This window comes from Malaya genurostris, chromosome 1 (genome assembly GCF_030247185.1).
Source record: "Malaya genurostris strain Urasoe2022 chromosome 1, Malgen_1.1, whole genome shotgun sequence".
In the NCBI taxonomy this organism is placed as follows: Eukaryota; Metazoa; Arthropoda; class Insecta; order Diptera; family Culicidae; genus Malaya; species Malaya genurostris.
In genome coordinates, this window is record NC_080570.1 from 102,366,302 (window position 1) to 102,384,314 (window position 18,013).

An 18,013-nucleotide genomic window follows, 5' to 3' on the forward strand; every position below is an offset into this window, starting at 1 on the left:
GGTAGTTTTAACAGTGTGGATTACGCCTGCGTATGTAGTACTTAAACCGTCTATGTCTGTGCGGTGATTGATAGTGTTAGGAGTGTTTACAATATCACACATTTCTAGTATGGGTAGAGAAGTGGATTTGAAACTACGATCTATGATTTTAGTCTGACTTAAATCAAAATTATGTTGGTACCGTATGACATGATCTACCAGTGCGGTTTTTTCTTTTAATTTTGCTATTTCGCTATCTATGTCTCCAGGTCTATCCGACATTAGTTTTAAGTATTTGGTTATATTAGATTTATGTCCACTGAGCCGCACTTTTAGTTGATTTGAAGTCATTCCTATGTAACATTTATCGCATGTGTTGCACGGAATGCTGTAGATGACACGTGCCTGTTGGAGTGTAGAAACTGGATCTTTAATCGGTGGTAAATATTTATTTGTTGTATGGATGGTTTTCGGTGCGAGTTTGATGAACGGATAGTCTTTTTTCAAATATGTTGATATTGCTGTTGTGAGTTGATTGATATGTGGTATGGATCTATATATGGTATTTCGTTGATCAGTACTGGAACAGCTGGCTATTGTTGGTTGTGTGGTTATATCGGAGTTAGCAGGAAGGTTTTCATTTAATGAACTGATGATTTGACTATTGTTTTTTGGTGTAGTGGTTGATGATGATTTTTTGCGAATTTTATTCATTAAACGGTTTATGAGTGATGCAGGATAGTTGTTTTGACGGAGATATTGAAATATGGTGTGCTTTTGTTGGTCCATTGTCTGGGTTGTATCAAGTTTGGTAACTCGTTCAATAAAATTTGTTGCTACGTTCATTTTCATCAGCATCGGGAATGGTAGTTTAGTAGTCGTCCGGATGATATCGGCTTTGAATACCATTTTGTTGATATAGTTTGGTTGTTTTGACGGATTACCAAAGTGTCTAAGAACGGTAGTTTGTTATCACTTTCCTCCTCTAAGGTGAACTGTATGTGGGGATTACAGCAGTTGAACTTTTGTAGTGTATTTTGTACTTCTGATTTTGGTAATGCGAGTATAAAATCATCCACATACTTTTTGAGTATAGGTGTGTTGAACGTTAGATCCTTTTTAACTGTGTTAATTAAATTTTCTATAACCAACTCAGCTAGAATGGGTGATAAAGGGCTGCCCATTGCTGTGCCGAAGGTCTATTGATAGTATTTATCGCGAAAACGGAAGTAACTGCTGTTGATACAGAACTCGACGATCTCCAGAAATAAATCAAGATTGATATTGGGTGTGTTTGCTTATTTGGTCCCATTGCATAATAATGTCATGTATAACTAGATCCTTAGGTATGTTAGTAAAAAGCGATATAACATCGAAAGATACCAATACGTAATCAGGTGGGAGGATGATATTGTTAATGTACTCAACAAATTCGAAGTTATCGGTGATGGTGTAATTGCTGTGTATGCTTTGTTTGAGAATGTTCGCTATCATTTATGACAAATTGTACGTAGGTGCCGTTGTGTTGGGTACTACGGGAAGGAGTGGTAAATCTGGTTTGTGTGCTTTGGGTTATCCATAGATTGATGGACACAATGCCGAAGAACTATGTAGATGTTTAGCCATAATCTATAAATAATTAGCCTATAATCAATAAACTTACAGTTTCCCTTAGAAAAGACCATAACCAGTGGTCGAAACGTCGGGCAGTATATAACAGCCGTTCTTATTTAACAGACCGCTAAAGCCGAAACCATAATTAATGCAAAATATTTTTACGGTCGTACTAATCATCTTTGTTATAAAAAATGTCTGGAAGTTATATTGGAAAATGACAAATTTTACAAAAAAAAATGTTGTGCTAGTGATATTTACCAAATTAGTTAAATTTTAAAATGAAAATACCTAAAAAAAATTATTTGTTTTTAGTTTACTTAAATTCCACTATGAAGAATTGTTACTATTATAATATTATATATACGTTAGTTTTATAACGAAATAGTCAAAATACTTCATAGTGGAATTTAGGGAAACTTATTTAAAAAAAAACGGTTTAGTTTAGTTAGCAGACTAACCGCTCAAACCCCAAACATTTAAATAAATAACTTTTCAAAACCTACACTAAAAACTCGATTGAGAATCGATTTTAAATTTTTAAAATCTTTTTCAGTGTAGGATTTTTACGGATTTTTTTTTCAGTATTTCTAATTAAAAATTTGACTGATTTTGTGAAAATCACTAGTACAAAACTTTTTTGTAGGATTTGTTGTTTTTCCCTTTGGTTTAAAAAAAAACTATTATAACACTCCTAATACGACGCCTAAAAACCCGTCTTAATCCACCTAGTGGTGTGATTACGTCTTTCTCTTCTTTCATAACAGTATCATGAAAATATATTTCATACTTTCATACTTTTTTTTAAAATAATTTCGGATACTAATTTAGACACCGATTGATTCAGATTGATTCGAGTAAAGCTTGCTTCAGATAGAATTGAAACAAAGACAATTGCCTGTATTTCAGTTATTTATTATTGAATTCAAGATGTTGTTTTATACAAATGTAACGTTTTCTTCGTACTTTTAAGAAAAAATACGGATAAAATTATTCGTCGCGGTTTCGAAGGAATTCTCGAATTTTTCCTGTAACACGGCTCATTAGGCGGCGCACACCTTCTTCGTCCATCGTTTTAGCTATCTTATTCCTCCAGATCGTCATCTGATTGATATCTTTGACAGCCTTTCCCTTTGCCTTGAGTCTCCTCTTCATGATTGCCCAGTATTTCTCAATAGGGCGGAACTGGGGGCAGTTGGGTGGGTTAAGGTTTTTCGGAACAAACTGGACCCCTTTCTCTGCATACCATTCTTGAACGACTTTGTTGTGATGACAGCTTGCCAAATCTGGCCAAAACATTACGGGATGGTCATGGGATCGAATGAACGTTTTTGGAGACACTCTTTTTGGCATAGTTCCGATGTCATTGTCTTATTTATAACGAAAACTTTCGGTTTTTTTGCACAGCTGCAAACTTATTTATTTATTTATTTTTGTACCAACAAATTACATTTATCCAAATGATACATATTGAACGTTATCGTAAACTAATCTATCATGCTATCTTCTGTAAATATCTATAATTTAACCCTCAATTCATAAAGAAAGCTGGCTGGCGAAATATCTTGAAAATAAGTTTTTTACAGTGCTGCGGGACAAATGAAAGTCGAATACATTTGAACAAACGTTGAATGATCGACACATACTAGCAAATGGTTCATTAAATCCATAGGTTGTTCTAGCACGAGGAATTCTGAAGAAAGAGTTTACCCGCAAGTTACGACGATGAATATTGAAGCTTTGCTGTGGAAGAAGATCCACACAATCAATTCGGGATTGGATCAAATCCGCAATAAAAATGGCTTTGGAAGTATCCCGACGAACTGATAACAAATCAAGGTTGATGAGTCTACAACGATTTTCGTAGCTTGGAAGGTTGGCTGCATCTCTTCATGGCAGACGACGCAAAGCAAAACGGACGAATTTCCGCTGAACAGCTTCTATTCGCAGCTTATCGGTTTGATAATATGGTGCCCAAACAACGACAGCGTACTCAAGGGTAGAGCGGACTAAAGCGCAATAAAGCAATTTCAGGCGATATACGTTGTTGAAGTTTTTTGAAATGCAGAACATAAGTCCTAGCATCTTAGAAGCTTTAGATATAGTATACTTAATATGATCTTTGAAATTGAGCTTAGAATCTAATAACACTCCTAAATCCTTGATTGATGAAACTCGTTCCAAGACCGCTGTCGAAATAGAGTAGTCATACGTGATCGTGTTTCGTTTGCGAGAGAATGAGATGACGGAACATTTTGAGGCGTTTAGTACCATCCTGTTAACATTGCACCAGTTATAGAATACATCTAACTGAGTTTGTAAGAAAGCGGGATCTTCAGAATCCTTGATGAGATGGAACAATTTGAAATCATCGGCAAATGATAGCTTCATGCATTCCAGCGAAAAATTCAAGTCCTTGAGGTATAATAAGAATATGAACGGTCCCAGATGGCTTCCTTGTGGAACTCCGGAGCTCGCAATGAATGGTGAAGTGACGTTGTCTCCTATTTTCACAGTCATATTTCGACCTGTCAGATATGATTCAAGCCATTTGAGGAAGCAACCGCTGAACCCAAGCCTTTCGAGTTTGGCAACTGCAATCTGGTGATTAATTTTGTCAAAAGCAGCCGAGAAATCAGTGTAAATGGCATCGACTTGATGATGCGCTTGCATAGATCGAATGATGTATGATGTGTACGACACAAGATTCGTGGACGTAGACCGTTTAGGCATGAAACCATGTTGTGTATCAGATATATAGCTGGAGCAGTGATGAGTGATGAAGTTCAGTATTATTATTTCAAATAGTTTCGATACAGCACATAGGGCAGCAATTCCTCGATAATTTGAAATAATAGTTTTGTCACCTTTCTTATATACAGGAAAAATGTAAGAGTTCTTCCATGAAGCAGGAAAAAATCCGCGTTTAAGAGAGAGATTGAACATTAGAGTCAATGGCATCAGAAGACTTCTTGAACATTTCTTCAGAACGAAAGACGGTATACCATCAGGTCCAGCGTTAGTAGATGGTTTAAGTTTAAGACAAGCGTTTTCGACGATGTCTGTCGTAATTGTAGGATGAGACACAATCGTAGAACGGCGAGGAACATTGTTGGCTGCTATGTGGATTTGTTGATTCGTCAAAGTTTCAGCGGAGAAAACACTGCTCAAATGTTTGGAAAATAAGTGACAAATAACGACAGGCGTTGATGCTTCATGTTCCCCAAAGGACATGTGAGTAGGTAATCCAGATTCTTTTCTTTGATCATTAACATGACTCCAAAAGCGTTTGGGATTTGATTTGAGGCTATTCTGAATCCTGCGTTGGTAGTTGTAATAGAGCGCCTTATTTAATCCCTTGTACCGGTTATTGGCAAATATGTAATGTGATCTTAGTTGTAGAGAAGGGTTCCTTGTGAACTTTTTTAATGCACATCTTTTAGCACTTTTATATCGCTTTAAGAGCGGATTCGACCAAGGAGGATAAGTTGACTGTCGACGCGTCTTCTTCGGAACAAACTGATCGATTGAATATAAAACAATATTAGTCCAAAGTGAAGCAACCGTGTTGCAGTCGTCATTAGATAGCAGCAAACTCCAGTCTAGTGAAGATAGAAACGTATTCATGGCGTCGTAGTTTCCCATTTTGTAGTCGTAGTAAGTTGATTCAGATATCTCATTGAAAGTTGGCGGTGAGGAATTCTCAATAGATATTAGAAGAGGCGGATGATGACGACAGATTTTTACGAGTGGTGCAGGTGCCGCATCTACAAAGCAGGAACGCGAAAGCTCTTGGCTGACGAAGCAAGGATCCAGAAGGCGATTGTTGCTGTTGTAATGCTCGTTTAATTGAACTAGTCCAGCAATATTATAGTCATCCAGTAGCCTATGGCAGAATGTATTATTTAAGCCGTCGGCGCTTGGAAACAAATCATTAAAAGAAGAGCGAATCCATTTCACGCCGGGTAAATTGAAGACACCTAGTATCATTATTCTATCGTTCAGTTCCATTTGATTCGTAATTACGGAGAGAGAACTCAAATGTTGCTCAGCTAATCCCAAATCGTTGGTGCGATTAGGCGGTATATAAATAACGCAGATAAAAAGTGTATAATCCTTGAGTGAGAGAGCAATCCATAGTTGTTCAACATTGACACAGTTTTGAACGGGAATCAGACGTGAATGAAATTTAGAGCGACAAGCTATCAGTACCCCGCCGCCCATTATTGTATAACTATTCTGTTCATTGCGATCTTGTCTGTAAACCAAGTAATCTTTACCAATAATTTGTTTCGATAAGGTGTTAAAATTCAGCCAGGTTTCGATAAATACGTATATATCCATAGGTACTATCAGCGCAAGCGAGATGATATTGTTCGAGACAGCTATTTATTCCACCGATATTCTGGTAATAAATATCTAAACAAGAGTCTGATCTTGTTCCTTTAGAAGCGGTAACGGTTGTACAGGGGAGCGAGGGTAGGGACGACGATTCAGTTGAGACATTATTCGTAATGATAGAGGCGATTGTACTTGAGCGTTGTCGGAAGTCTGTTGCAGTCGTGGTAAAAGTTGAGACGGATTCGGCCTGCGTTGGGTAGCTTGCTCTAAAAAAGGAGCAATAGTCACACCGGATGGCCAAGATCGTTAGGAACGCTCAGTTTAAACGATATAAATGTTAGTGGCCTATCGTTGATTCGACGTACGAGTTTAGAGCAGTAAATTAAACTACTATCACACCTTATCCTGGCTTGTACAAAATTTACGATGTTTTGCACCGTTGCACTAGACAAGAATCTAGTTATATAATACCATTTTCTGCTGCTTTGCACTTGTGCTGGGGGTGCTACTAACAAAGGAGTAGTCTTAGTGTTCATTATATTATTTTCATTTAACGAGTTGAATATCCTAAGCTGGCTAGGTCTTACATAAGGAACATTAGATATAATCAGGCGCGTACATAGGGGGGGTTTTAGGGGCTCAAACACCCCCCCCCCCAAACAAAAAATTATAACCCATGGGAAACATTGTGATATAAATTATACATGTGTTGATTTTTGATGAAGTGAAAGTTCCAACTACGCTGGAAAAAATTTCCTCAGATCGGGAATAACTTTAATATCAAATAAACGAAATTGAAAGTTTAAAATATCAAATGAACGAATAACTTTCAACAAACGACTTTATTACCAAAAAATTTTTAAGTTAATTTATACTTATTTCCATGCGTAGGGAAATTTATCACCATGTTCTTTGAAAATTTTTGAAATTTTTGATTTTTGAAAAAAACAAAGGTATTGTTTATGCATAACATACAGAATAAAACAGTGCTTTGATTGCGTAAGCCATCCTTAAGAGAACGAAATGGGTTCACTATTATATGCACTTCCGGCACCGGAACCCGAGAACCGGTATAATCGAAGTCGGTTCGTACGGCCACCAACTAACATGACACACAAACTCTTCTAATACGCACCCTATAACTCCGGATTCGGAAGTCGGATCCGGATTATATTCAGGAATTCCGTATGGGACCACGAGACCTTTCATTTGAATCTAAGTTTGTGGAAATCGGTCAAACCATCGCTGAGAAAAGTGAGTGAGATCCGTTTTGGTACATATGACCACTATTTCTGGTACTTCCGGAACCGGATACCGGGAACCAGGATAGCCGGAATCGGTTTGTTTAGTTGCCTACTGATAATGACTATCGATTTGTGTAGTTTTGAGACCAGTTTAGAAAAATTTTCACGTTTTTTGCTTCGCCGGTTTAAGTGACGGTGTGCAATATTGAACACACTTTACCCTATAATTCCGGAACCGGAAGTCGGATCCGGATGAAATTCAGGAATTCCGCATGGGACCACGAGACCTTTCATTTGAATCCTAGTTTGTCAAAATCGATTCAGCCATCTCCGAGAAAACCTAGGGAGATTATTTGACACATACACACACACACACATACATACACACACACACACACACACACACACACACACACACAACACACACAGACATTGCTCAGCTCGATGAACTGAGTCGAATGGTATATGACACTTGGCCCTCCGGGCCAATTTTCACTAGTCGGTTTTTCAAGTGATTGCATAACCTTTCTATATGAGAAAGGCAAAACGTGATTAATCCACCTAGCAGGGAGATGATACCTTTTTTTTATCAATCCGCATGTGTTTTTTGCATGGATATTCTTCGGTGTTTTAGTTCTCATGATATTATTTTAATTATCGTCGTTTAAACGGCAAATTGAGATTTTAATCACTCATTAGCCTGTAATGTCGAAACTACAAATCGTATCGAATTTCAATCTTAACGTGTGACAATCGATTGAACATTCCATAAGATGTCGAAGTAAGTTCCACTTTAGAGTTTTTCGTAATTTTTTATGGCACTTCCAGAGCCGGTATTCAGGAACTAGCATAACCAAAATGGTTGGTATGGCCATAAATTAAATCGCCAAACAATTTATTTCTTCTATATCTGTATGAATTTTGAAAACTCATCATCCTGTAATTCCGGAATTGGATGAAATTTACCAATTTTTATGGGACCATAAGTCCTTAAATTTGAATTTTTGTTTTTGAAGTTCGATTTGGCCTTTTTGAGAAAATGATTGAGCTTTGAGAAACGACTCGATACTGGAACCGGAATTCTAAAATCGGTGTAGCCGAAATCAGTTAAATTTACCTGAGAAGTGTGTAGACATCTTTGAGAAATTGTAGTGCGAATTAAATTTTTGGGTACCTTCCGAATCGAAAACTGATATTCGACTATCCAAATCTGCAAACCCGATATACCTAATTAATTTATGTGAAATGGACATTTTTATACTAATCACCCTATATCACCTAAACCGGAAGTCGGATCTGACTAAAAAGTAAGAAGTTTTATAGGATTTTAAGATCTCTCATTTGAATCATAGAGATCATTTGAATCTTAGATGGGTTCAGCCATCTACGAGAAAAATGAGTTGCATTATTTTCATTTCGTTTCACTTATCATCCTGTGGTTCCGCAATCAGAAGTTGGACTTAAACGTAATTTAGGAACCTTGTTTGGGAGTATACTACTTTTTATATGAATATGAGTTTGTAGAAAACGGTTGAATCATCTCCAAGTAAATTGAGTGAAATTATTTGTCACACATGCATTTGCTTATCTCGACGAACTGACTCGAATGGTATATGGGAGTAATGTTCTTCCAGCATTTATTACTGTAAGTAGTTTAAATCAAAATAATTATGATATTACTTTCAACTTGAAAATGCTGCCATCATCTAGTTTACATGTCATACTCGAACGATTATGTTGCCAAAAACGAACCGTGCTAAAATCGGTCCGAGGCAAAGTGCCATGGAAAAAGATGCTGTACACAGTCTTTTTGGTACATAGAAACAATTGTATGTAACAGTATAAAAAATCGGGTTTCATTTGGCTCCGAAACAGCGCTTTATCATCAAACGCGTAAAACTCCTACTACTGTAATAAGGCGAAAAGTCGTTTACACAAAAATAAATAAGTCGTTTACACAAAAATATCGACATGAAGTTATCGAAATTGAAAAAAATGTTGATGGCAAAAGTATTAGAATTGCATGAAACGTCGAGATTTAGTGTCATCCCGAAAAATTTTGGGGCAGCACCCCTTACCCATGTCCGATTTAACTCAAATTTTGCATAAGGACTCTTTTCGAGATGCTTAAACTTCTGAACAATAGTGCTTCACGAAATTAGAGGTGATCCCAAAACATTGGCACCTGTATATATATGTTAGAGCGGTATAAAACAACGTGTTTTGTCGGTTACGTCACTTATACCATTATATCTTCGGAACCAAAAGTCACAGCCATTCGGTTATCGAACTTGATCAATGGCCTGATTGTAGCTTTCAAACGAGTAAATCGGTTCAGCTATCTCTGAGAAAATTGAGCGGTAAAAATATCTTCGAAAAGTGCACACACACAGACATTTTCCGATCTCGTCGAACTGAGTCGAATAGTATATAACACTATGGGTCTCCGAGGCTCCGTTAGAAAGTCGATTTTTTCCAGGTATTAGAATACTTTTCTATAGATAAAGGTAAAACACGATAAAAACCAGCTCGATTATTGTCAAAAGTAGGTGGATTATATTACGAGACATAGACGGATGATGCGAATACGAAAAAATGGATGATTTGGAGCCGAATGTTAGAACTGAATTTTGAACCTAAGTTCTGAATTCTGAAGTATTAAATTCTGGGCTTGGATTTAGGATTGAAGCTGAATTTTAGTTACCTAACTCCGATGTAGGATTCAATTTTCAAACTCGGATCAGAAATTCATTATTAGAATCCAGTTAATACTCAGAATCCAGTTTCTGAATTCAGTTACACTTTTAAAATTGTGGAACTTAGTTTTGGAACCAAATTATAGACCAGTATTGCATTCTGAAATGCATTTTAGAACTAACTTCTGGAAATATAACTGAATTATGGAAATGAATTCTTGTCTGAACCTTAATTTCAGTTCCAGAATTTGGATTCAAGTCATGAATTATTTTCCGAAATTTATTTCCTAAGTCCAGATCTACAATAAAAATTCTGATCTTAATTTCAAATTCCGGTTCCGGAATCCAGGCTTCAAATCAAGCTCTTAAATTCGGTCTCTGTTCCAGAACTCTGGACGAAGAACTAAATTCTAGATCTAGATTCCGGGAATGAAAAAAATCTGGGATTCTTAACCTGAGTCTCAGAACTGAACTCAAGAATTAGACTTTTACCCAGGATTCTGGTCTGAACTGAACGAGTCGACTACGCAGGCTAGAATGAATGAATAAATAAATAAATAAATAAAAATAGTAAAATAAGACGTATTCACGTCACAACAAATGTTCATATGCGTTTTTGCCTTAAAAATTACCTATAGGGGGTAACCAAACTAAGTTAAACTTGTCCGATTTAAGGGTTCAGCTGTTCAATTGCTGACTATTCGTGTGTTTCACATATTGGGTAGTTTATTTAACCAAATTACTTTCTCGGTGTTCGAGTCTCGTCTCTGCGGTGAATTTTTCAGAGTTTTTCATTTCATAGTATTAATATTTGTCGTGCTTTTTCCATTTTGTTTTTATCATTTGCTACTGAAAGAAAAATTGTTCTGTTTACGATATCGCCATAATTTTCAACAAGCTTATTAGTTTTTATAAGCTAGAAGTAAACGATGGAAGTGGAAAGCTTTGCATGCACCGTTTGTTGTTTGATGATTCTCCGTTTAACATTACCCACGATTGATGATTATTAAAACAATATCTAGAGTACTCAGAATCCTTCTCTTCGTCTATGCTTCCCGTCAGTGACAGAAGCGCTATTCGAGTCTCCTCGAAGGAAATGAACCCCCTGACTTTATCGTTCATCCCTGCTAGCCCAGGCAAGTCACAATAAATTATCGACATCAATCCCTGACACAGGCTGGCGTAAAATCTTCAATTAATCTCCCCCGTTGAAAGGCACCGCATTCCCAGGGGTTGTAAATGCAACTGCAAACCGAGACCCTTCCGTAACGCTTGCATTCAATGGTAAACAATGGTGCAAGGGGAATGCATTCAACAATAGCTCGACAGCATGACAAGTAACTAATGAAATCACCACATGGGAACCTAAACGAGTACCTCCCACATACACACGCCAGAGTCAGACAGGCACGCGTCCGTCTGGATGTTCGGTTGTTCAAGTTGAAGGTCGACCAACCATTCTTAGAACGAAGGATTTTTCTCCCTAATTCCCGATGCCTGATTTCATACAGAACAATTTTGCAGCATGCAAGATTATACCAATTGGGGTATCAAATCCTGTCGATGGAATCGTCAGCGTAGTCGAGGAAGAGAGGGTTGGTTGATCAAAATCACTTTTTTTTTAGATATCATGAGCATATCTGGAACGGAAAATGGAAAATAATGATAAGGTAATCGAACTCTTAATCATCTCCATTCCATCATCTCGAGTATATTGAAACTACTAGTTACCGTAAGATGTGATATCTCCGTTCAATGAGTTGGGCTCGATGGATGCGATGGAAATTGGCATAGTCAATCCGAATAATCCATATTTTCTATTCAATTGGTTGTAATATTCTATCTTAGCTCTGAAGTGAAAATGTTTGTTCTCGTTACCTTTTTTTTTTTTTTTTTCCATAAATACGTTTATTTCATAGGCAATATACATAAGTTTTTCTTCGCCGTGGCATCTACAATACATAGTACTTTAAACCTAATACATTTCGAATATCCTATTAGTATGTTGGTATTCATTAGTTAATCTAAACACTGTTTTTATCAAGCGAGTTGCTATTATAAATTACATTAAATGAAATACATTTATTTTGTACATGATCTTATAACTATTTCAGGTTTGTTTGTATCAGTTCATCACTTTTATTTAATATAAGATAGCTGGCTATTGGTTGAGCTCATGGAAGAGAAAACAATCTAACATAAAATAAAATTTAAATTGGAACTCCAATGGACTTAATGAAATAATAAAGAAGTTTCATGTAAGGAACGTCACGACAAGCAAGAATGTCGCGAACTGGGACATTGGATAGTCTACCTTGGGTACGCAAGGAATTTATTAGTTGAGATCTGACATCACGATACTCCACGCAAGTCCAAACAACATGGTCAATATCGCGGTAACCTTCGCCACAAGCACAATGATTAGTCTCGGAAAGTCCAATTCGAAGGAGATGTGCATCTAACGTGTAGTGATTGGACATGAGTCTGGACATCACACGAATGAAATCTCTACTCACATCCAGTCCCCTGAACCATGCCTTTGTCGATATTTTAGGAATAATTGAGTGCATCCACCGACATTCTCGTTACCTATTGATTAACGTTTGATTCGTGTGAAAACGAATTGTTTTCGAGATACGATGAAAGAGAAAACTTCGAAATATAATCCATTGGGATGGATTGTGGATCAGATTTCGAAAAATTGTCCAGGAAACACTCCCGGAATACGAAGACCGGGTGTCAAAATCAACTGATAAAGACAAAGTTTATAAGAGTGACTACGAAGAGATGTTTGACTACCAGGTTCATTTCATGAAAAATCGCAAAGCATAAAAAAAAATCGAATACTAAAAATAAGTGTTCTAATGAGCAAAGTAAAAGCAAGATGTACCATTTGCACTGCTCATGTGATAACGTAACAAAATTGAAAAACAAATGACAGAGACGTAACTGAAATAACAGTTCGGAATTCAATGATCAAATTACTCATTGAGCATCCAATGGTAGTAGAACATGATAATCACCTTTTAGTATATTTTCGCACAGCAAAATTAAGTTATTGAGCTGAACCTCTAAGTTTGGTGTAAAGTATTCAGAATCAGGTTTCTGATTTCGTGTAAGCATCGAAATCTGCTACGATTATCCATTCGACATAAAGTATTATGTACCAGGTGTACTTCCAACTAAATTCCGGTTTTTGAAAAAAAAAGTTTTTGACTCGATTTTAGAGGTTTGAACCTTAAGGTCATTTGCTTCTTCGTGTCAGCAAAACTTTCTGACCGTATGTGCGGGGTTGGGAATCAAACCCAGGTGGGCTACGTGAAAGGTATCGACTTACCCATCACGCTACACCCGTCCCCAGGTTTTTGAAAATAAAACACTTTAATTGTAAGCGAACCATTATAGTTATTGCATTCGAAACATTTGTCATCGCTTTGTATATATTTTTGCCAACTTTCTGTTAAATTGTGGAAACTTTGCCAGAAGAATTAACTGCCTTTGGTTTTAAACCAGTGAAGTCAGTTTTCTCAAATTTCCGAAAGAATCGAAGCGCTGCTCAGAAAGAGCATCACCCAATGAGGCAAAGAGGTGATAGTCGGATGGGACTAGGTCTGGTAAGTAAGCCGGACGCCCTTTGACTTTTGCGATGATGTGTTTGGAAATTGCATGCTGCTTCGATATCATCAAATAAATTTCGTTTTATTTTGCGCACGGACACTTTTGACGTAGGACTACGTCTTCCTTTACTACGTTCACCTAGGTGCATTTTCAAAATTTCATGACACGAAAGTGTAACGAAATTACCCCAGATTTTTTCCTTGTATAAGTATTTTCTCTAACTCTTTCATTAAACGAGTGGAAAAAGATGTAAGATTGTTGTTAATACCACGTTTATTACGAAAACATTGTTTAAATAGTGAGAAATAGGTCCAAATCCGAAACATTAAAATTAATCTAATCTATTAATACCCTGTTGCATGTTTGCTAGCTTCAGTTTATGATAATCCATGAACATCGAGTGCGCCTCCATCTACGTCAAGACAGTGGAACTACATCCGTGACCCGGAATTATTTAACTGGTGCTACCGTCAATGGCGAATATGAGGTTCCGTTCCTCAAGCCTAAACTCAGAAGAACAACAACTAGTTATTATGTGAGCATATCTGTTGTTGGACATTCAAAGTGTGAGTTTCGCTTCAAACAAAAACGATTGCATCATCCAGATTCTGGTTGTTTGCATTGGAGGAAAAGAAAACGAAAAGTGGACAACCAAGGGGATCATTATACAAAATCAGTCGATCTGATGACTGTAAATATTGGCTAGAGTTATGAAAGTTACTTTCTTTGCAAGTTACTTTCTTTGCAAATCGAAGGTCAAAATCATCAGTTTAGTGCAAATCTAGAATAATCGCTGTGCGATACTCGCACCATACGAATGCAAATAAAGCCAGCATACGGCATATCAATATCGTAGAAAATACCACCTTCTAAAAGCCTAAAATGAATCCCGCGATTACATCATTCAGCTCGTTGCCGTTTGCGTACGATTGACAGAAAAAATACATTTAATCGACCCGAAAATGAAGTAGTCATCCTTAAAATTCTATACGTTGTAGCCGTAAGAACCGCTCTTTTGAGCTTTTGATCTATTATGTTCATTGTTCGCTTCGTTCACAGTGCGTCTTTCGCTTCAAACAAGTGCGGAAAATTCATCAAAATATGAACACAATGGAGAAAATACATACACAAAAATAATAGTGTTATAATCCGCAATTACGGTCAGATAATTTATTCTAAACCATTTTCAGTGTTTCTACATAGAATCAAGCATAGATTTATTTGTATTTCTTCATACATATTAATTTGATTTTATAAAATCGATTTTCGATCAGAATAAGAGTCGTCACTAATACGAGTATATACGACATCCAACTTCATGATGCCAAGACTCGGTGCGGAACGGTAGCCCTGTAGGGAATGGTACACAAGCAAGCGGCAGATTTATTTTATGCGCCGTTCACCAAACGAAAGGAAACCGATATTTTTAGTGTTTTGCTTGTGGAAATAAATGTCAACTGTGTTGAAAGATGGAGAAATGAGATTTTGCCTAAAAAGGGTAATTTATTTGTAGAAAACAATGTACCAAAAAATGTACATTTTTTAAGTGTTCTGCCCCTTGTCGACAGCCCTACGTCAATCTCATGGTTATATCTCTAATATTACCTACTACAAGTTTTTATTTAAATGAAACTAAAACGGATTGCTCGGCACATATGCGTAAAATATTGGTCGTACACCGACAAATTTGAAGCGCAATAAAAACTGTTTGGAAGAACATTGTTGAGAAACGTCAACATAGTTTCGACTATCATTGCAACGAAAAAATCGGGAAGTAATTAGAAATACACCTGGTATAAACTACTAAGTATGTAGGATTAGGTACATAATAGATCAAGCTCATGTGATGGGCAGTTTTAAATTATACCACTTTATCATATGCCACTTTATTTTAATCTAAACTAAGTTTTGATGATTATAACTGCGATTATCTCAACTAAGCCCATTTTTGTAAGGAAGTTGTTTTATTGTTTTGTCCGACACTGGATTTACGTATTCAGAATTAAATCTCATACGTTAAGAAGCACCAGTGATTGTTGTAAATCAACCAATTAATATATAAAAACCTGTTTTAATCCACCTAGTGGTGTAATGATGCCTTTCTCATATCAATCATACTATCATATATAATACTGTGGTATTCTTCAAAATAATTTTTTTTTCGATTCTTAAAAGAATAACTGAAATCGGTTTGTTTGACCGTCTACTGATAAAAACTATCAATTGGAAAACATTTGAGGTCGATTTAGAAAAATTTTTAAGTTTTTTCCCCATTTTCAGTGATGGTATACAATTTTTAACACACTTTACCCTATATTTCCGGATCCGGAAGTCGGATCCACATGAAATTCAGGAATTACGTACAGGACCACAGGACCTTTTATTTGAACCTAAGTTTGTGAAAATCGGTCGAACCATCTATGAGAAAAGTTAGAACATATATTTTCTTAATTTTGCACATTTTACCACATAACTCCCGAACCGGAAGTCGGATCCAAATAATATTCAGGAATTTTTTATAGGACCTCAAGACCTTTCATTAGAATCTGAGTTTGTGAAAATCGGTTCAGCCAACATTGAGAAAAGTTAGTGCACTTATTTTCACAATTTTTTGCACATTTTACCCCATAATTCCGGAACCGGAAGTCGGATCCAAATGATATTCAGGAATTTTGTATGGGACCACAAGACCTTTCATTTGAATCTAAGTTTGTGAAAATCGGTTCAGCCATCTCCGAGAAAAGTTAGTGCAAAAAAACGTGTACATACGCACATACACACACAGACATTTTGCGTACTCGACGAACTGAGTCGAATGGCATATGACACTCGGCCCTCCGGGCCTCGGTTCAAAAGTCGGTTTTCACAGTGATTGCATAACCTTTCTATATGAGAAAGACAAAAACAATAAAATATATTTTTTTCGGTTTTTTAACGATATCAAACTAACTGGAGATTATAAGAGGAGAAAGAATATGAAATCATAGAGCCATAGTACTCAAGGAAGAGCAAGGATGTGAAGAATAAAGTGCGGAAAAGTGAGACGTGACAAGGGTCATTTTAGGTAAGCAGAAGGCTTCTCGTATCTAAACTTTTACCTTCTACCAGAGGAGTCGAACTTAGGCATCTTAGCGATACGAGTTATCCGAGTCTCTGACATGTCAGAAAGTAAAGGCAAAGGTCATTTGCCATTTACTGTCCGAACCGGCTTTTACCTTTTTTTTAGCCGGTTCGGACAGTAAATGGCAAATGACCTTTGCCTTTACTTTCTGACATATCAGAGACTCGGATAACTCGTATCGCTAAGATGTCTAAGTTCGACTCCTCTGGTAGAAGGTAAAAGTTTAGATACGAGAAGCCTTCTGCTTACCTAAAATGACCCTTGTCACGTCTCACTTTTCCGCACTTTATTCTTCACATTCTTGCTCTTCCTTGAGTACTATGGCTCTATGATTTCATATTCTTTCTCCTCTTAAAATCTCCAGTTAGTTTGATATCGTTAAAAAACCGAAAAAAGTAAAAATTACTGACTGACCAGAAGTCATAAATAAAAAAGTAAAAAAAAAATATAAATAAATAAATAAATAAATAAATAAATAAATAAATAAATAAATAAATAAATAATTAAATAAATAAATAATTAAATAAATAAATAAGTAAATCAATAAATAAATGAATAAATGAATAAATAAATAAATAAATTAGTAAATAAATAAATAAATAAATAAATAAACAAATAAATAAATAATTAGTGATATTCATGAATAAAAAGATTTATTAAAAAAACTCAGTCCATCATTATAAATGTGATTGAATGAATAAAGATACGTTTTGTCAATGAGCTAAACTACTGGAGATTAAATATAGTCACTTGCCTCTAAAAATCTGCGTATAAAAATATCTCACTATACACTCTAAAGACGTTATACATTTTGCCCTAGGATCTGTGTGATGCATAGAAAGAAAATTGATACAAAATTGAATGAATAAGCAAAAAATCAACTGTATACTTGGTTAAAAAATGAATGCAAAAAATGGCAACCAGTTCAATTTCAATCAATCTATTTAAATAAACGTCACTCTCATCAAGCAAGCTTAGAGAAGCAACTCAACACCAGGCGCATAATAAAAATCGATTTTTCGTACCCTTCGTAGATCTGCATGCCAGCTCTTCTGCACTCCAGGCTACAATTTACTGCTCAGAAGCAGCCTTCCTCCACAAACACTTCGTAGCCGTTCGGTATTCAAGCCTGTTGCCAGTATTACAGTTTTGATGGACTAAAACCCGAATTTTAAATAGTTGATACAAATAAAAATTGTTTTGTTCAAACAGATAAATATAAACAAACTTCCACCAGGGTGAAATCTTTAAGCAAAACTAGTTATAGATTGTTTCGTTTTCCTAGCTATGCATGGATTTTAGCATTTTCCTTATTATGAGCAGGCGCATACCGTCTATAACTAGATAAACATTTATTCATTATGCTAAAAAAATATCTGAAAACAACTTCATGGTTTGAA

General features: G+C 36.2%; 1 protein-coding gene across 2 annotated transcripts in view; it reads left to right on the top strand.

The window, feature by feature from the left end:
- Window positions 1-18,013, top strand: part of LOC131425277 (proton channel OtopLc) — a 125,634-nt gene that overhangs the window by 54,486 nt on the left and 53,135 nt on the right. The gene's annotated exons all lie outside the window — the stretch shown is intronic.